Source organism: Meles meles, chromosome 2 (assembly GCF_922984935.1).
Source record: "Meles meles chromosome 2, mMelMel3.1 paternal haplotype, whole genome shotgun sequence".
In the NCBI taxonomy this organism is placed as follows: domain Eukaryota; kingdom Metazoa; phylum Chordata; class Mammalia; order Carnivora; family Mustelidae; genus Meles; species Meles meles.
In genome coordinates, this window is record NC_060067.1 from 153,552,119 (window position 1) to 153,570,686 (window position 18,568).

Sequence of the window (18,568 nt, forward strand, 5' to 3'; positions counted from 1 at the left end):
GGGAAATTGTAGAAAGTAGGGCATCAGCCATGATCTGCATGGTAAATCTTTATGTACAAGTAGAATTTTTTTTTCTTTCTCTTTGCTGGGAGAAGAAACTCCTGTAACTTCCTTGTAATCATAGATGTACTCTTACTGGCATTGGAACATTAAGGTATGGATGTCTCTGTTGCTGACCGTGTGAAAGAGATATCAGGAGGCGGTCAAATTTAGAGAGTTAAATTTGAGTCATCCAGTTATCCAGTTAGGAGAGCTAATTAAAGCTAATTGGTTAGGTCTAGTAAGTGAAGACTGAAAGAAGAGGACAAAGGAGGAACTGGAGAAGAACCACTCTCTTTAAAAGTGGTGAAAGGGGTGCACCTGGTGGTTCAGGCGGTTAAGCAGCTGCCTTAGGCTCTGGTCATGATCCCAGGGTCCTGGGATTGAGCCCCGCATTGGGCTTCCAGCTCAGTGGAGAGCCTGCTTCTTCCTCTCCCTCTGCTTGCTGCTCTACTTGTGCTCTCTCTGTATCTCTCTGTCAAATAAATAAAATAAAATAAAAGTCATGAAAGAGTGAGAGAAAAAGCTATTGGGGTGAAGAACCAAGAGAACAGATGATTTAAAAACATAAAATAAAAATTAACTAGTATGAGATACTGTGTTGTGTGAATGACAGAACATTTTGATAGGAGAACTCAAGGTAGGTGTGAATAAATGGAGAGGATTTCATTATTCTGGGTAAGATTAGCTATATGAAAATAATACTTACCTACTTAAATGCAACACAATTTAGTTTTTTTAATATATTATGAATTTTGTTCACTAATGTTTTATTAAGTAGTTTTGTGCCTATATTCATGAGAGCTATTTGTCTGTAGCTTTCTTTTTTTGGTGCTGTTTTTGTCTGGTTTTGGTATTAGGGAAATGCTAGGTTTATAAAATGAACTAGAAAGTGTTCCCTGTGGTAGAGATTGTGTTATCTGGGGCTGGAGATTGCTCTTTGGGGAGTTTTAAAATTTTAAAGTTAATTTATTTAATAATTATAGAATTAATTATTTAATATTGGGTAAATTGTGGTAGTTTGTGTTTTTTAAGGAATTGTTCCATTTCATCTAAGTCAAATTTATGTGTGTAGAGTTTTTTCATTCTTCCCTTACTACATTTTTGATGTCTACAGGCGCTGCAGTGATATTCCCTATTTCATTCTTGACATTGGTAATTTGTGTCTTTTTTTTCTTTCTTAGTCTTTTTTTTTTTTTTTTAAGATTTTATTTGAGAGAGAGAGAGAGAGCAGGAGCAGAGGGGAGGGGCAGAGGGAAAAGCAGACTCCCTACTGAGCAGGGAGCCCAATGTGGCACTTGATAACAGGACCCTGGGATCATGACCTGAGCTGAAGGCAGATGCTTAACCAACTGAGCCATCCAAGTGCCCCCCCCTTTTTTTGTCAGTCTTGAAAGTTTGTCAAAACTCTTGACAGACCTCTTTGTTCTATTGATAATTCATTTTCGGTTTTTATTGATTTTTGCTCTTTATTTCTTTTCTTCTGCTTTGTGTTTATTTTGTTCTTTTTCTAGGTTCTTGAAGTAGGAGCCTAGGTTATTGATTTGGGACTTTCCCTCTTTTCTAATGTAGGCTCTCCATGCATAAATTTTCTTTTCACCACAGTTTTAGCTGTGTCACACAAATATTTTTCATGTATGTTATTGAATCCCCTGGAGGTAGGTAGGGGTTTTCAACATCACTTTAAGGAGGAAATTATGTAACAACATTCCTAAATTATGAAAATGTGTGGACTCCTGAGCAAGTCCAGGTGGCCTTCAAGCCTCCTCTTGGCTGTGAAATTCCCTTATTTTACAATATTTTATTTTCCTTGAACCAAGACTATCTAAGCTGTAAATCTTAAACTTGAAGGAGAGTGAATATGTAAATTACGACTTAGAGCTAGTATCATCCATTTATTGAGCAGTGATCAGGTACCTGAACTTTGTAGTGTTTTGCAGAGGGGATTTCAAAAGTGGTAAGTAAAATAGTTTCTTTCTATAAGGAGATTTAATCCAGCAGGTGAGAAATAAATTACTTAAACTAATAATCAGTTGATTAAGTTCTGAATCCTCTGATACTGAATACAGTGTGTGTTTAGAGAGTTGAGTAATCTAGTGTAGTTGGAGAAACCTTTTTGAAAGAGGTAAGTCTTTAAAATTGGCCCCCCAAAATTAGTGCATAGGGGCACCTGGGTGGCTCAGTGGGTTGAAGCCTCTGCCTTCGGCTTGGGTCATGATCACAGGGTCTTAGGATCAAGCCCCGAATCGGGCTCTCTGCTCATCAGGGACCCTGCTTCCTCCTCTCTCTCTGCATGCCTCTCTGCCTACTTGTGATCTCTGTCTGTCAAATAAACAAATAAAATCTTTAAAAAAAATTAGTGCATAAATGGAAAAGACAAAGAATACCAATCCAAGTGTCTTTTGGCGTGGTTGTTGGGAAGGAGAGATGAAGATTGGAAAAGAGCACAGCTTGAGCCAGCTCATTCTTTGTATTGGGACAGTGCTTAAAAGAGTCACGATTTGAAACATTTTGTATGTTTTTGTAAGCATGTCTATTCATGCATAGAGAAAAGACTGGAAGAGGTTTCTGGTTTTGGCAAAATAGCAGCCTTGATAAATAGAAATCCCCACTGCTACAAAATGCATATTTTGCTCTCAAGAAAAAAAAAGGTAAAAGTATGGTGGGAGCAGGGAAGGTTGGGATTGAAAAAGCATATGGTGTGCAGTTTGATTTTATAGCCCCCTTAGAGTGTTTGTTTGCTAATCTTGGTAACTTGCATTTTAGTTTTAATAGAGATAAGAGAAAAACCCTTAGGCCTGTGAGTGTTAGAATTGAGACACCAGGTAAGACTATAGATATTCGAAGGGCTGAACATTCACTGAAGGAGTAGGTAGATTAAGTTGAGGGAAATTGGAAGGGGAGATGAACCATCAGAGACTATGGACTCTGAAAAACAGTCTGAGGGTTTTGAAGGGGCGGGAGTTGGGAGGTTGGGGAGCCAGGTGGTGGGTATTATAAAGGGCACGTATTGCATGGAGCACTGGGTGTGGTGCATAAACAATGAATTCTGTTACGCTGAAAAGAAAAAAAAAAACTGAAAAAAAAATATATGTATCTGCCTGTGAGCACAGAGATGTTTCTGTTAGCCTGAATCCTGGATTCATTGGGGAAGGGAATATCTGCAGAGAGCTCAAGACCATGACTTTCCTTCATATGGTTATTATGTTCAAATTTGCAATACCTATGGGATCTAGTAGAATCTCCAGATTGAAAATTGATATTAAAAAAGTGGTTTAAGCCTGTTAATATGACAGCGGTGTTGGAAAACAGAACTCGTTCTTGAGGCACATATCCTCAACCCAGAACACGTGTGTTTCCTAGAATAAAGCACTACCAAAAATGAACTCTATATAGAATTATACAGCATGTGAGTAAACAATCCATTATTTGTCTTTAAGCAAGAATTAGCAGATAGAACAAACTAAACACATGAAGGAAAGGTACAGGAAACGTGAGAAAGAATAGGTGCTATCATAAACAACGGCATGTTAGAAAACAAAGGAGCCAGTAGAACTTCTGGAAACATAAAATAGTCATTGAAATTAAAACCCAGGGGGTAGGAAAAAACCCAAATCCAGTGGGTAGGATAAACAGCTGCTTAGATACAGAAGAGAGAATTAATGAACTTGATCTGGATTTGACGAACTATGGCTTATTGGAATCTGGGTTTTGGCTTGTTTCTGTAAAGCCTGCATGGTAAGAATGGTGTTTTCATTTTTAGAGGATTGTTTTTTTAAAAAATAAAGAGATAAAAGAAAAAAGAAAATATTCTTTTTTTTTTTTTTTTGAAGATTTTGTCAGAGAGAGAGCACATGAGAGTACAACCAGGGAGAGCTGTAGGTGGAGGGAGAAGCAGGCTCCTTCTGAGCAAGGAGCCTGATATAGGACTCAAATCCAGGACTTTAGAGTCATGACTTGAGCCAAAGGCAGACACTTACCTGACTGAGCCATCCAGGCATCCTAGCAAAAGAAAATATTCTCTCTACATAGACTGTATGTGGCTCCCAAAGTCTAATATATTTAGTTTGTGGCTCTTTACCAAAAAAAATTCCTGACTCCTAAACTGGATAGATCTGAGGAAGTTTCCAGAAGGTAACACAAAGGACAAAGAAAATTTTTAAAAGAGAGTCTTAAGGACATGGAGAATGGAATGAAAAAGTCTAACTTGTATCTAGTCATTTAATAGGAGTTCAAGAAGGAGAGAATGAGGGATAGCCAAAATTCAAAGAGATGACAGCAGAGAATTTTCTAGATTAATGAAAGACATAAATCTTAAGAATCAATGTTTAATGAATGCTGACTGTCCCTCCCCCTATTGCCCCCATTGTATATGTAGATACATACAGAACTCCATAGATGAAAGGATCTTAAATACAACCAGGATGAAAAGTCAGATTTTAAGGTACATCCATTAGATTGACATTTCACTTCTCAGCAGCAGTGATGAAATCCAGAGGATTTTTCACTTTTGGTGGAAAAGAATTATGAGCCAAGAGTTGTATATCCAGCTAGATTGTCACCATGATTTAGGTAAAATAAAGTGTTTTCACATAAAAACAGTTTACCACCAACAATCTGTCACTGAGAAGAACTATCTAAGGAAAAAGAAAACCAGAGGGAAGGAATGATGCAAAAAGGAATGGAATTTTGAGTAAGGAAACCAGTAAATATATGAGTGAATCTAAACACGTGTGAATTCTAGTAATAATAAAGGCTAAAAACAATAAAATGTTAGCCAGTGATGATGAAAAACTCAGGAGGTAGATCAGCATAGGTGAAGAAGATCTTTTATTAATTGAGAAGAGGGAGGAAATATTAGAGATATGGTAAGCTTTTGACTTAAGTCAGGGATGCATGTTACATTTTAAGAGTAACCTCTAAAGAAGATAAATTTGAATGTATAACTTACAGATTGGTGGAGGGTTTTGAAAAGAAGAAAAAACCTTGATAACTAACAGGATAGGGGTGAGGAGCAAAGACAAACATAACATAGATTAAGATTGTTATAAGTAAATCTCAATGTATCACAATAAGCAAAAGTGGACCAAACACTAGTTTAGAGACAAAGATTGTTATATTGGAATATTATTTAAAAAGTGAAATCTCATTCTCGAATATTTGTAAGAGGTACCTGAAACATATGGAAATAGAAAGTTTGCTAGAAAAAGAATGGAAAAAGTTAAACTAGGCCAATATTAACTAATACCTCAGTATTTGAAAAGATGGAAGCAACCTAAGTGTCCATCAACAGATGAATGGATGAACAAAATGGATGTATATACATACAGTGGAATATTGTTCAGCCATAAAAAGGAATGAAGTTCTGAGACATGCTATTATGTAGATGAACCTTGAAACATTATGCTGAGTAACATAAGCTAGGCACATAAGGACAGATACTATATGATTCTACTTAGATGAATATCTAGAATAGGCAAATTGATGGAGACAAAGTAAATTAGAGGTTACCAGGGACTGGGAAGAGAGGGAAAGAGAGAGTTACTGCTTGATGTTACAAGAATTTCTTTTCAGGGTCATAAAAAGGATTTGGAAATACATAGTGGTGATGGTTGTACAACATTGTGAATGTAATTAATGCTGCTGAGTGGCACACTTAAAAATGATTTAGTTGGAAAACTTTATGTGCTATATATAATAAATTCCAAGACTGCAAAGAAACAAGTAAATACGGCCCTTGATTAAGGGTGGAAAAATAGTCAATTAGAATCAAATCTGTAGGGGTTCCTGGGTGGCTCAGTCAGCTAAGCATCTGCCTTCAGTTCAGGTTATGAACTTGGGGTCCTGAAATTGAGCCTTGTGTTGGGCTCCCTGCTCAGTGGGGAGTCTGCTTCTCTGTCTTCCTCTGCCCCTCACCCCACTCGTGCTCTCTCTCTCAAATACATAAATAAAATCTTTTTAAAAAGAATTTATTGAATTAAATGAACGATAGACTATACATAACAGAAGAATGGTTTGGTGAAATCAAAGGTCAATTGAAATTATTTAAGCTGAAGCACTATTAGATGAAATAAAAAATATTCAGTTAGAGTGAAATAGGATAAGTTGATGGAGTGTGGAGATTAGGCATTATTGTTTCTTATGGTCCTATACTAGATACAGGCAGTAGGGATAAATGCAAACATTATTATAAATTATTATTGCTATTATAAATAGTACTACCATAATTATTATTATAAGAAAGAATGGATATAGTTTGGCATGAGATCAGATGTGGACATAAGCAGTTGGAGGAATTAAAAATAACTCTAAGGGATGCCTGGGTGGCACAGTTGTTTAAGCATCTGACTCGGTTTCAGCTTAGGTTGTGATCCCAGGGTCATGAGATTGAGCACCATGTTAGGCTCCATGCTCAGTGCAGAGTCTGCTTGAGATTCTCTCTCCCTCTGCCCCTCCCACTAGTGCTCTCTCTCTTATTTTTCTCTCTCTCTCAAATCTTTTAAAAAAATAAAACTAATTCTAAGACTTGTGGCTGGCAAATAGCCTACTATATGTCAGATACTGTGCAGGTTAATTTTTACTTACTATTTCTAATTCTCACAACAATCCTGAGCATCGCTGTTATCATTTTAGTGATGAAAAACTGTGGCTCAGAATGGTTAAGTGACCATCTAATAGCTTATAAAGCTGGGATTTGATCCAGGTCTGGTAAGCCCTGAGGTCTGTACTCCTATCTATATATCACACTGTTTCTAGTTGGTAAGACTGGAAGAATGTAGTATTATGGGCAGAACTGCAAGTTTCTGGAGAGATGAGATATTTGGAGTCATGACTGTGATATATATCCTAGGAGAGGTATCCTTTAGGGCGTTGGAAATGTTGGTCTACTAGTGCAGAGCAGAAAGGGTAGGGTTGGAGTAATAGGTCTGGGGGTTGAAGCCATTTAAGTGGATGGATTCATTATCAGGTATGTTGAAAACCTTTGAGGATCATTTTCCTTATGAGGTAGGAATACTGGGTGCCAACAAAGCAGAAAGAAAGAACAAGTCAGGGAAATAGGTAGAACACCAGGAAGTATGGTTTCCTGGGAAATCAAGTAGAAAGTAGAATGAGAAAATGATGGGTGATATAGTTCATTTATTTAACAGGTATTTATAGAGCACTTATAGTGTGCCAGACACTCTGCTGGGTACTGGTGATATAGCGGTGAGCCAAGCAAATGAGATTCCTGTCCTCAAGAATTAAATGAATTAAATGAAAGATGTTACAAAAGAAATCAGTAGATCAATGCCAGAAAGTGTCAGGGGGTAAGAAACTGCTTTAAACAGAAATAGCAAGAAAATTAAAAACTGAAGGATGAGAGTTGGCCAGAGAAACTCTGGGGAAGAGCCTTTGAGACTAAAAGAGTGGCAGGTGTAAAAGTTCTGAGAGGCAGTAAAGAGCTTGGTGTAGTTAAGGAACTGAAGGGAGGCCAGTGTAGCTAAAGTTGAGGAAGGAAGTGGAACAGTGATAGCAAATGAGATTAGGTCGGTGGTCAGGATCTAGTTATGAAGAGCCTGGCAGTACAGTGGGAAGCCACTGAAAAAAACATTTAAAAAAATTTTTTTTGGTTATTTATTTATTTATTTGACAGAAAGAGACAGCGAGTGAGGGAACACAAGCAGAGGGAGTGTGAGAAGCAGGCTTCCCACCTAACAGGGAGGCCAATGTGGGGCTAAATCCCCGGACCCTGGGATTATGACCTGAGCTGAAGGCAGATGCTTAATGACTGAGCCACCCAGGTGCCCTGCCCCTGAAAATTTTTGAGGAGGGAGACATGGTCTAATTCATATTTATTTGTTTGTTTAATTGATATATAAATGACATAATATCCTATTAGTTTTGGGAGTACATCACAGTGATTTGATATTTTTATACATTGTGAAATGATTCCTGAAATGAATTGGATGACAATACATCTGATTATATCTGTCACATTACAAAGTTATTACAATATTATCGATTATATTCCCTAAATTGTACTTTATAACCCCATGACTTACTTATTTTGTAGCTGGAAATTTGTACATCTTAACCCTCCTTACCTATTTTGCACACCCCTACCCCACCAAGGCCTCCTCTTATAATTAACAGTTTGATTCCTGTATTTGAGTCCATTTCTCTTTTGTTTATTCTGTTTTTTAGATCACATACATATGAAATCATACAGTATTTGTTTTTCTGTGTCTGACTTCTATCACTTAGCATTATATCCTCTAGGTTTATTATGTTGTCTCAGATGGTAAGATTTCATTCTTCTTTATGGCTGAGTGATACTCCATTGTGTATATATATATATACACCACATCTTTATCCATTTATCTGTTGCTGGGCACTTTGATTGCTTCCATATTCTTGGCTATTGTGAAAATGTTACAGTGAACATGGAGGTGTATATCTCTCTTCAAACTGCTGTTTATGTTTTCTTTGCATAAATACAAGGAAGTGGAATTGCTGGATGGTATGTTCTATTTTAAATTTTTTGAGGAACTTCCATACTGTTGTCCATTGTAGCTACACCAACTGGTTGAGAAGGTACACCTTCTCATGATGTACTTTTTTTTCACATCCTCACCAACACTTGTAATTTTTGTCTTTTTTGATAATACCCAATCTGATTGGTATGAAGTGCTATATCATTGTGGTTTTGATTTGCATTTCCTTGATGATTAATGATGTTGAGCATCTTTTCATGTCCCTTTTGGGCATTTGTATGTCTTCTCTGGAAAAATGGCTATTCAAGTCCTCTGCCCATTTTTTAATCAGGTTGTTTGGTTCTTTGATATTAAATTTTATAAGTTCTTTATGTATTTTTAGTATTAACTCCTTATATCAGATGTATGATTTGCAAATATCTTCTCCCATTCTCTAGTTGCCTTTTCATTTTGTTGATGGTTTCCTTTGCTGTGCAAAAGCTTTTTGGTTGGATATAATCTCATTTGTGTATTTTAGTTTTTCTTGCCCTTGCCAAGGAGACTGGTCTAAAAAATATTGCTGAAACTGATGTGAGATAGCTTACTACCTGTATTTCCTTCTAGGAGTTTTATGGTTTCACATCTTGCATTCAAGTCTTCAGTCCATTTTGAATTTATTTTTGTGTGTGGTGTAAGATAAGGACCTAGTTCATTTCATTCTTTTGTATGTGACTGCCCAGTTTTCCCAGCACCATTTATTGAAGAGAATATCCTTTCCCCATTGTATATTTTTGGTGCTTCCATTGTAAATTGACCATATATGCATGGGTTTACTTCTGGGCTCTCTATTCCATTGATTTTATTGTGTTTTTGTGGCCGTATCATACTGTTTTGATTACTATATCTTCGTGGTATAGTTTGAAATCAGGGAGCATAATACCTCCAGCTTTTTCTTTCTCAAGATTGCTTTAGGGTCTCCTGGGTGGCTCAGTCGATAAGCATCTGCCTTCAACCCAGGTCATAATCCCAGGGTCCTGGGATTGAGCCCTGCATCGGGCTCCCTGCTCGATGGTAAGCCTGCTTCTCCCTTTCCCGCTCCCCCTGATTGTGTTCCCTCTCTTGCTCTCTCTCTCTCTCTCTCTCTCTCTGTGTCAAATAAATAAATAAATAAAATCTTTAAAAAAAAAATTGCTTTAGCTCTTTGAAGGTGGTTTTTTTTTGTTTTATACAAATTTTAGAATTATTTATTCTTTTTGTGAAAAATGCCATTGGTATTTTGATGAGGACTGCATCAATTCTGCAGATTGCTTCAGGTAGTATGGAGATTTTTTTTTTTTTTTAAGATTTTATTCATTTATTTGACAGAGAGAAATCACAAGAGAGGCAGGCAGAGAGAGAGGAAGGGAAGCAGGCTCTCCACTAAGCAGAGAGCCCGATGCGGGACTCGATCCCAGGACCCTGAGATCATGACCTGAGCTGAAGGCAGCGGCTTAACCCACTGAGCCACCCAGGCGCCCCTAGTATGGAGATTTTAACAACATTTACACAGACCATCTTTCTGTTTGTTTATGTTGTCTTCAGTTTCCTTTATCAATGTCCTGTAGTTTACAGAGTACACATCTTTTACCTCCTTGGTGAAATTTATTTTTAAGTATTTTATTCTTTCTTTTTTTCCAAGAAGCTTACTGAAATATTTCTTCAGTAGTCCCACTGGTTTAAATGTATATTTATGGACTGTCCAAAAGCAATAGTTTTAGTACCCCTCAGACTTCTGGAAATTTTAAATGATCCAAGAAGCTCTTGTGAAGATCAAGTTTTCAAATTTTTTACCAGGGACATCCTCTGGTCACCTTTCGTGTGCCCAGAAAGCATTCATTTAGCAGGAGTCTGTGTTTCAAGCATACATCTTTCACCTGCATTGTTGATGATATTCATTTGATTTTTGCAAAGTTTTACAACTTGAAACAGTTATCAAGATCTAAAACTTTAAATACACTTTACTTGAATGTTGACTTGATTTCACACTCTGTTAGGGCAGGCATACATGCAGTTGTACAGTGAGGCCTCTCTTTCACATGGAAGAAATCTCTGCTTATATTAAAAACTCCTTGGCATACAGTTGATGATCAGTAAACTAAAATGCATTCAAACCAGTCTTTTCCTATCCTGGCATGGGATCTCAGACTGGGGGCCTCTTAGGGACCTCTTAGGGTTCTATGTGACCTAGGCTAGGCTGCTGCCTTCCACACATTCAGGTCAGGGGGTCCTCAGACCCATCCCAGCTACAGCCACACACCTCTGCCCTGGTGCCCTGCCTGGTGCTCAAGAGGCTGTGTATCCTGAACCACTTAACCATTCTGGAACCCCCAACATAGCACATCAGTAGAGAGCAGAGGCAAGAATAAAAGTGACATTTTATTCTTTTTTTTTTTTTTTTTTAAGATTTTATTATTTGACAGAGACACAACGAGAGAGGGAGCACAAGCAGGGGGAGTGGGAGAGGGAGAAGCAGGCTTCTCAATGAGCAGGGAGCCCGATGCGGGGCTCGATCCCAGGACCCTGGGATCATGACGTGAGCGGAAGGCAGAGGCTTAAAGACTGAGCCACCCAGGTGCCCCGACATTTTATTCTTTTTGTTGCAATTGTAAATGTGGTTGTTTTCTTCATGTCTCTTTCTAATCACTCATTATTAGTGTATAGAAATGCTACTAATTTTTGTATGTTAATTTTGTATCCTGCCACTTCACCCAGTGGTCATTACATCATGTGCCCTCCTTAATACCCCTCACCTGGATACCCAACCTCCCAACTCTCACCCCTTCAGCAACCCTCAGTCTGTTTCCTATAGTTGAGTCTCTTATGGTTTGTCTCCCTCTCTGATTTTGTCTTATTTTTTTTAAAGATTTTATTTATTTATTTGACAGAGATCACAAGTAGGCAGAGAGGCAGGCAGAGAGCGAGCGGGAAGCAGGCTCCCTGCTGAGCAGAGAGCCTGACTTGGGGCTCGATCCCAGGACCCTGGGATCATGACCTGAGCCAAAGGCAGAGGCTTTAACCCACTGAGCCACCCAGGCGCCCCACTGATTTTTGTCTTATTTTATATTTCCCTCCCTTCCCCCATGATGCTCTTTTGTTTCTTAAATTCCATATATGAGTGAAATGATATGGTAATTGTCTTTTTTCTGATCGACTTATTTCTTAGCATAAAATACCCTCTAGTTTCATCTGTGTTGTTGCAAACAGTAAGATTGCATTTTTTGATGGCTAATTAATATTCTACCATATATATATAGCACATCTTCTTTATCTATTCATCTGTTGATAGACATATGGGCTCTTTCCATAGTTTGGGTATTGTGGACATTGCTACTATAAATACTGGGGTGCACATGCCCCTTCGGTTCACTACATTTGTATCCTTTGGGTAAATACCTAGTGGTGCAATTGCCAGGTCATAGGGTCGCTGTTTAAAACTTTCTGAGGAACCTCCATACTGTTTTCCAGAACGGCTGTACCAGCTTACATTCCCACCAGCAGTGTAAGAGGGTTCCCCTTTCTCTGCATCCTTGCCAACATTTGTTGTTTCCTTACTTGTTAATTTTAGCCTTTCTGACTGAATGAGGTGGTATCTCATTGTGGTTTTGCATTTCCCTGATGCCAGGTGATGTTGAGCATTTTCATGTATCTGGCGACCATTTGTATGTCTTTGGAGAAATGTCTGTTCATGTCTTTTGCCCATTTCTTGACTGGATTATTTCCTTTTTGGATGTTGAGTTTGGTAAGTTACTTACAGATTTTGGATACAAGCCCTTTATCTGATAACACATTTGCAGATACCTTCTCCCATTCTGTAGGTTGTCTTTTGGTTTTGTTGACTGTTTCCTTTGTTGTGCAAAAGCTTTTTATCTTGATGAAGTCCTGGTAGTTCATTTTTGCTTTTTTCCCCTTGCCTTTGGAGATGTGTCTAGTAAAAAGTTGCTGTGGCTGAGATCAAAGAAGTTGCTGCCTGTGTTCTCCTCCAGAATTTTGATGGATTCCTGTCTCACATTGAGGTCTTTCATCCATTTTGAGTCTATTTTTGTGTGTGTTGTGAGAAAATGGTCCAGTTTCATTCTTCTGCATGTGGCTGTCCGATTTTCCCAACACCATTTGTTGAAGAGACTGTCTTTTTTCCATTGGATATTCTTTCCTGCTTTGTTGAAGGTTAGTTGACCATAGAGCTGAAGGTCCATTTCTGGGTTCTCTGTTCTGTTCCATTGATCTTTGTGTCTGTTTTGTGTCAGTACCATACTGTCTTGATGATTACAGCTTTGTAATAGAGCTTGAAGTCTGAAATTGTGATGCCATCTGCTTTGGTTTTCTTTTTCAGCATTCCTTTGGCTATTTGGGGGTCTTTTCTGGTACCATACAAATTTTAGGATTATTTGTTCCAGCTCTGTAAAAATGTTATGGTATTCTGATAGGGATTTCATTGAATGTGTAGTTTGCTCTGAGTAGCATAGTCATTTTAACAATATTTGTTCCTCCAGTCCATGAGCATGGAACGTTTTTCCATTTCTTTGTGTCTTCCTCCATTTCTTTCATGAGTGTTTATAGTTCTCAGAGAATGGATTCTTTGCCTCTTTGGTTGGATTTATTCCTAGGTATCTTACAGTTTTTTGTACAATTCTGTGCATTGTTTTTATATCCTGCCATTTTGCTGAATTCCTGTATGACTTCTAGCAACTTTGGAATGGAGTCTTTTGGGTTTTCCACATAGAGTTTCATGTCACCTGCGAAGAGTGAGGGTATGATTTCTTCTTTACCCATCTGGATGCTTTTAATTTCTTTTTGTTGTCTGATTGCCGAGGCTAGGACTTCTAGTGCTATGTTGAATAACAACAGTGATAGTGGACATCTCTGCTGTGTTCCCAACCTTAGGGGAAAAGCTCTCAGTTTTTCCCAATTGAGAACGATATTTGCTGGGAGCTTTTCATACATGGCTTTTATGATATTTAGGTATGTTCCCTCTGTCCCTACACTGTGGAGAGTTTTCATTAAGAAAGGGTGCTATACTTTGCCAAATGCTTTTTCTGTATCTGTTGAGAGGATCATATGGTTCTTGTTATTTCTTTTATTAATGTGCTATATCACACTGATTGATTTGCAGATGATGAACTACCCTTGCAGCCCAGGAATAAATCCCACTTGGTTGTGCGAATAATCTTTTTAATGTACTGTTGGATCCCATTGGCTAGTATCTTAATGAGAATTTTTGCATCCATGTTCATCAGGGATATTGGTCTGTAATTCTCCTTTTTGGTGGGGTCCTTGTTTGATTTTGGGATCAAGGTAATGCTGATCTCATAAAATGAGTTTGGAAGTTTTCCTTCTATTTGTATTTTTTTGAAACAGCTTCTGAAGAATAGGTATTAATTATTCTTTAAATGTTTGGTGAAATCCCCTGGGAAACCCATCCAGCCCATCTTATTTGTTGGAGATTTTTGATTACTGCTTCAATTTGCTTGCTAATTTTGGGTATGTTCAGGTTTTCTATTTCTTCCTGTTTCAGTTTTGGTAGTTTATGTTTTTTGGTATGCATCCATTTTTTCTAGATTGCCTAATTTGTTGGCATATTGTTGCTCATAATATGGTCATATAATTGTATTTCTTCAGTGTTAATTGTGATCTCTCCTCTTTCATTCATGATTTTATTTATTTGGGTCCTTTCTCTCTTTTTTTTTTTTTAAGATTTTATTTATTTATTTCACAGAGAGAGATCACAGTAGGCAGAGAGGCAGGCAGAGAGAGAGAGAGAGGGAAGCAGGCTCCCTGCCAAGCAGAGAGCCCGATGCGGGACTCGATCCCAGGACCCCGAGATCATGACCTGAGCCGAAGACAGCGGCTTAAACCACTGAGCCACCCAGGTGCCCGGTCCTTTCTCTTTTTGATAAGTCTAGCCAGGTGTCTATGAATTTTACTAATACTTTCAAAGAACCAGCTCCTAGTTTTGTTAATCGTTCTACTGTTCTTTTTGTTTCTATTTCATTGATTTCTGCTCTAATCTTTATTATTTCTCTTCTTCTGCTGGGTTTAGGCTTTATTTGCTATTCTTTCTCCAGGTCCTTTAAGTGTAAGTTCAGGTTGTGTATTTGAGACCTTGTTTCTCGAGAAAGGCTTGTATTGCTATATACTTCCCTCTTAGGATCACCTTTGTTGCATTCCAAAGATTTTGAACAATTGTGTTTTCATTTTCTTTTGTTTCCATGAACTTTTTGAACTCTTTAATTTCCTGGTTGATCCATTCATTTTTCAGTAGGATGCTCTTTATCCTCCATGTGTTTGTGTTCCTTCCACATTTTCTCTTGTAATTGAGTTTGGTTTTGTTTTTAAAATTAGAGAAAGCACAAAGCAGTGTGGCATAGAGTGAGAGAGGAAGAGGAGAAGCAGACTCCCCACCAAGCTGGGAGCCCAATGAGGGCCTCAATCCCAGGACTCCAGGATCGTGACCTGAGGCAAAGGCAGCCACTTACCCAACTGAACCTCCCAGGTGCCCCTGAGCTTCAGTTTTAAAGCATTGTTGTCTGAAAATACGCAGGGAATAATCCCAGTCATTTAGTACTGGTTGAGACCTGATTTGTGACCCAGTATGTGATCTATTCTGGAGAATGTTCCATGTACACTTGAGAAAAATGTGTATTCTGTTGCTTTAGGATGAAATGCTCTGAATATACCTGTGAAGTCCCTCTGGTCCAGTGTGTCATTCAAAGCCCTTGTTTCCTTGTTGATCTTCTGCTAAGATGATTTGTCCACTGCAGCGATTGGGATATTAAAGTCCCCTACTATTATTGTATTATTATCAATGTGTTTCTTTAATTTTTTTATTAATTGGTTTATGTAACTGGCTGCTCCCAAGTTAGGGGCTTAAATATTTACAATTGCTAGATCTTGTTGGATAGACCCTTTAATTATGATACAGTATACTTCTTCATCTCTTATTACAGTTTTTGGTAATAAATTAATAAATCTAATTTGTCTGATACAAGAATTGCTACCCCAGCTTTCTTTTGATGGTTCATTAGTGTGGTAAATGGTTCTTCATCCCCTTACTTTCAATCTGGGGTATCTTTGGTTCTAAAATGAGTCTCTTGTAGATAGCACATCAATGGGTCTTGTTTTTTCAATCCATTCTGATATCCTATGTCTTTTGATTGGAGCATTTAGCCCATTAACATTCAGGTAGCTAGTGAAAGATAGGAATTTAGTGCCCTTGTATTTATTACCTGCGAGGTCACTCTTTTGGGCTTTTGTCTTTTTTGTTTGTTTGTTTGTTTGTTTGTTTTTCTTCTGGCTTGTGTTACTTTTGGACTCTTTCTTCACTTAAAGGATCCCTTTTAGTATTTCTTGCATGGTTGGTTTAGTGATCAGAAATTCTTTTAGTTTCTGTTTGTCCTGGAAGTTCTTTATCTCTTCTGTTTTGAACATCAGCCTTGCTGGATAAAGTATTCTTGGCTGCATGTTTTTCTCATTTAGCACCCTGAATATGCTAAATGCCTGGCCTGCTGGGTCTTTGTGGCTAGGTCTGCTGTCAGCCTTACGTTTTACCCTTGTAGGTAATGGGCCTCTTGTCCCCAAGCTGCTTTTAGAATTTTCTCTTTGTCTTTGAGATTTGCAAATTTCACTATTATATGTCAAGGTGTTCACCTATTTTTATTGATTTTGAGGGGGGTTCTGTGTCTCCTGGACTTGAATGACTGTTTCTTTCCTCAGATTAGGGAAGTTCTCAGGTATAGTTTGCTCAAATAAACCTCTAACCCCGCCCCTTCCTCTTCCTCTGGGTTCCCAATTATTCTAATATTTTCTCACTTTATATTATTACTGATCTCTCGAATTCTCCCCTCATGATCCAGTAGTTGTTTTATCTCCTTTTCTCAGCTTGTTTATTCTCCATCATTTTGTCTTCTATAGCACTGACTCTTCTGCTTCGTTTATCTTAGAATAGGACCTCCATTTTTTATTGCATCTCAGCAATAGCCTTTTTGATATCAACCCGTTTAGATTTTAGGTTTTTTCCTCCAGTAAGAGATTCTCTAGTGTCTTCTGTGTTTTATCCCAAGCCCTGCTAGTATCTTTATAATTATTGTTTTGAATTCTTAGTTCTGACATCTTACTTACACCCATATTAATTAAATCCCTGTCAGTGAGTACTACCTCTTGTTCTCTTTATTTTGACGGTGAGTTCTTCTATTTTGTCATTAGGTCTAGAGAAGAATAGGTGAGAGAAAGAAAAAAAAAAAAATAGCAACAATGATACCAGAAAAATATATACTAAACAAATCAGAAGAGATCAGAAATCAAAAAAGAAAGAATAGAGAATAAAATCAAACAGAGTTGAACAGAACAGAATATTAAAGTAGGTCCTGCCTGGTTGTATTTTGGTTTGAATAATCAAAACTAGAAACTAGATCCCCAAATTGTAAAATAAAAGCTTATATACATATACAAAAATAAAACTGAATCCAATGAAAGGAAGCCAAAAATGAAATATATATATGTATATATATATAAAACATAAATGTAGAAATGGAAATTTTAAAAGTTGACAAAATAAGGAATTGGCTGAAAAGGAAAAAACTTAAAACTGAAAGGCTAAATAATTGTGAGGAAAAAACCCCACAAATTCTAATTTCCCCCAGAGTTTTGCAGTTCTCTGTGATCAGTAAACTTGGTATTAGCTGGAAGTTCCTGCTGGTTTTCTGGGGAAGGGGCCTGTTGGGCTGATTCTCGGGTGTCTTTGCCTGAGTGGAATTGCATCCCCCTTACCAGGGGGCGAAGCTCAGTGTATGCAACCCCAGATTGCTCTGTGTGGCTTTTGTTCTCTAAAATCTAAACTGGTTGATTTCAGCACCAATTTGGGGTATGAAAACTGCAGCTTCCCAGTATCCAGGCCTGGAGCTGAAAGTTTGCACCCCTGACTCTTCAGTGTGCCCTCACAGAAAAGCAGTCACTCTTGTCTCCCTGGTTTCTGTCTGCATTCACTGTTCAAGCAGCCTATGATCAAGCATTTTGTTTTGTTTTGTTTTTTAAGATTTTATTTATTGTTTTTTTGTCAGAGAGAGAGCACAAGTAAGCAGAGTGGCAGGCAAAGGCAGAGAGAGAAGCAGGCTTCCTGCTGAGCAAGGAGCCCGATGTAGTACTCAATCCCAGGACCCCAGGATCATGACCCGAGCTGAAGGCAGCCGATTAACCCACTGAGCCACCGAAGCATCCCATGATCAACAGGCATGCGACTCCGTTTCAAGTCTCCAAAATTTATGGACTCCAGTGGTGCAAGCCAGTGCTGGTCCTCCTGGGAGAGGGTGTGGGGTCTTGCCATGGTCTTGCCTCTTGTTGGGCTCCTGCTTGCAGAGCAGTCACATGACTGGGCTTCATTTTGCAGTTTATGCCAACATTGAGCACAAAGCTCAAACCTGTGCTTACTCCTTGCAGCTGGCTTCCCTGCTCCAGTACTTGGAAACTCTGCCACACTCAGGTACCCCCGTTTTTTTGTGACCCCAGGTATCCTGAGATCACACTGTCGCACCTGGGATTCTGATCCACTTTGCCACCTGAGCAAAAATTATTCAGGCAGGGGCATCCCCTAATGAGCTTCTAAAAGTTCCGCTTTTGTTCTCCACTGCTTATATCACTTTTTGAGGCTTATAGAGGCTTCCTCCCCCTGCAGTTTATCTTCCGATGATATATTGCCTCAGATTCATTTTTTCCTACCTCCTACCTTGCAAAAAGTGATTGCTTTTCTATTTGTAGAATTGCAGCAATTCTTTTCTCAGATTGCTGGTTGAGTTCACAGGTGTTCAGAATGATTTGATAGCTATCTAGCTGAATTCCAGGAACCAGATAAAATGAGTATCCCCTACTCCTTCACCATCTTACCTCTCTCCCCAGTTGGCTAATATCTTATTGAAGTTTTTTGCATCTGTATTCATCAAGGATATTGACCTGTAACTTACTCCTTTTTTTTGTGGTGGTGGTTCAGGCCAGTGTTTACTTACTGATTTTCTGTCTAGATGATCTATGCGTTGATATAATTGGGAGTA

General features: G+C 38.3%; 1 protein-coding gene across 5 annotated transcripts in view; it reads left to right on the forward strand.

The window, feature by feature from the left end:
* Positions 1-18,568, forward strand: part of EXTL3 (exostosin like glycosyltransferase 3) — a 142,561-nt gene that overhangs the window by 73,628 nt on the left and 50,365 nt on the right. Inside the window, exon 1 of one of the 5 annotated variants that reach the window (XM_045994927.1) lies at positions 7,794-7,820. The exons of 3 other annotated variants lie outside the window; for them this stretch is intronic. The gene's annotated coding sequence lies outside the window, so the exon portion shown is untranslated. Of the gene's footprint in view, positions 1-7,793; positions 7,821-14,385; positions 14,399-18,568 lie in introns of those variants that run through there. One more of the 5 variants, XM_045994935.1, reaches the window with a different exon arrangement.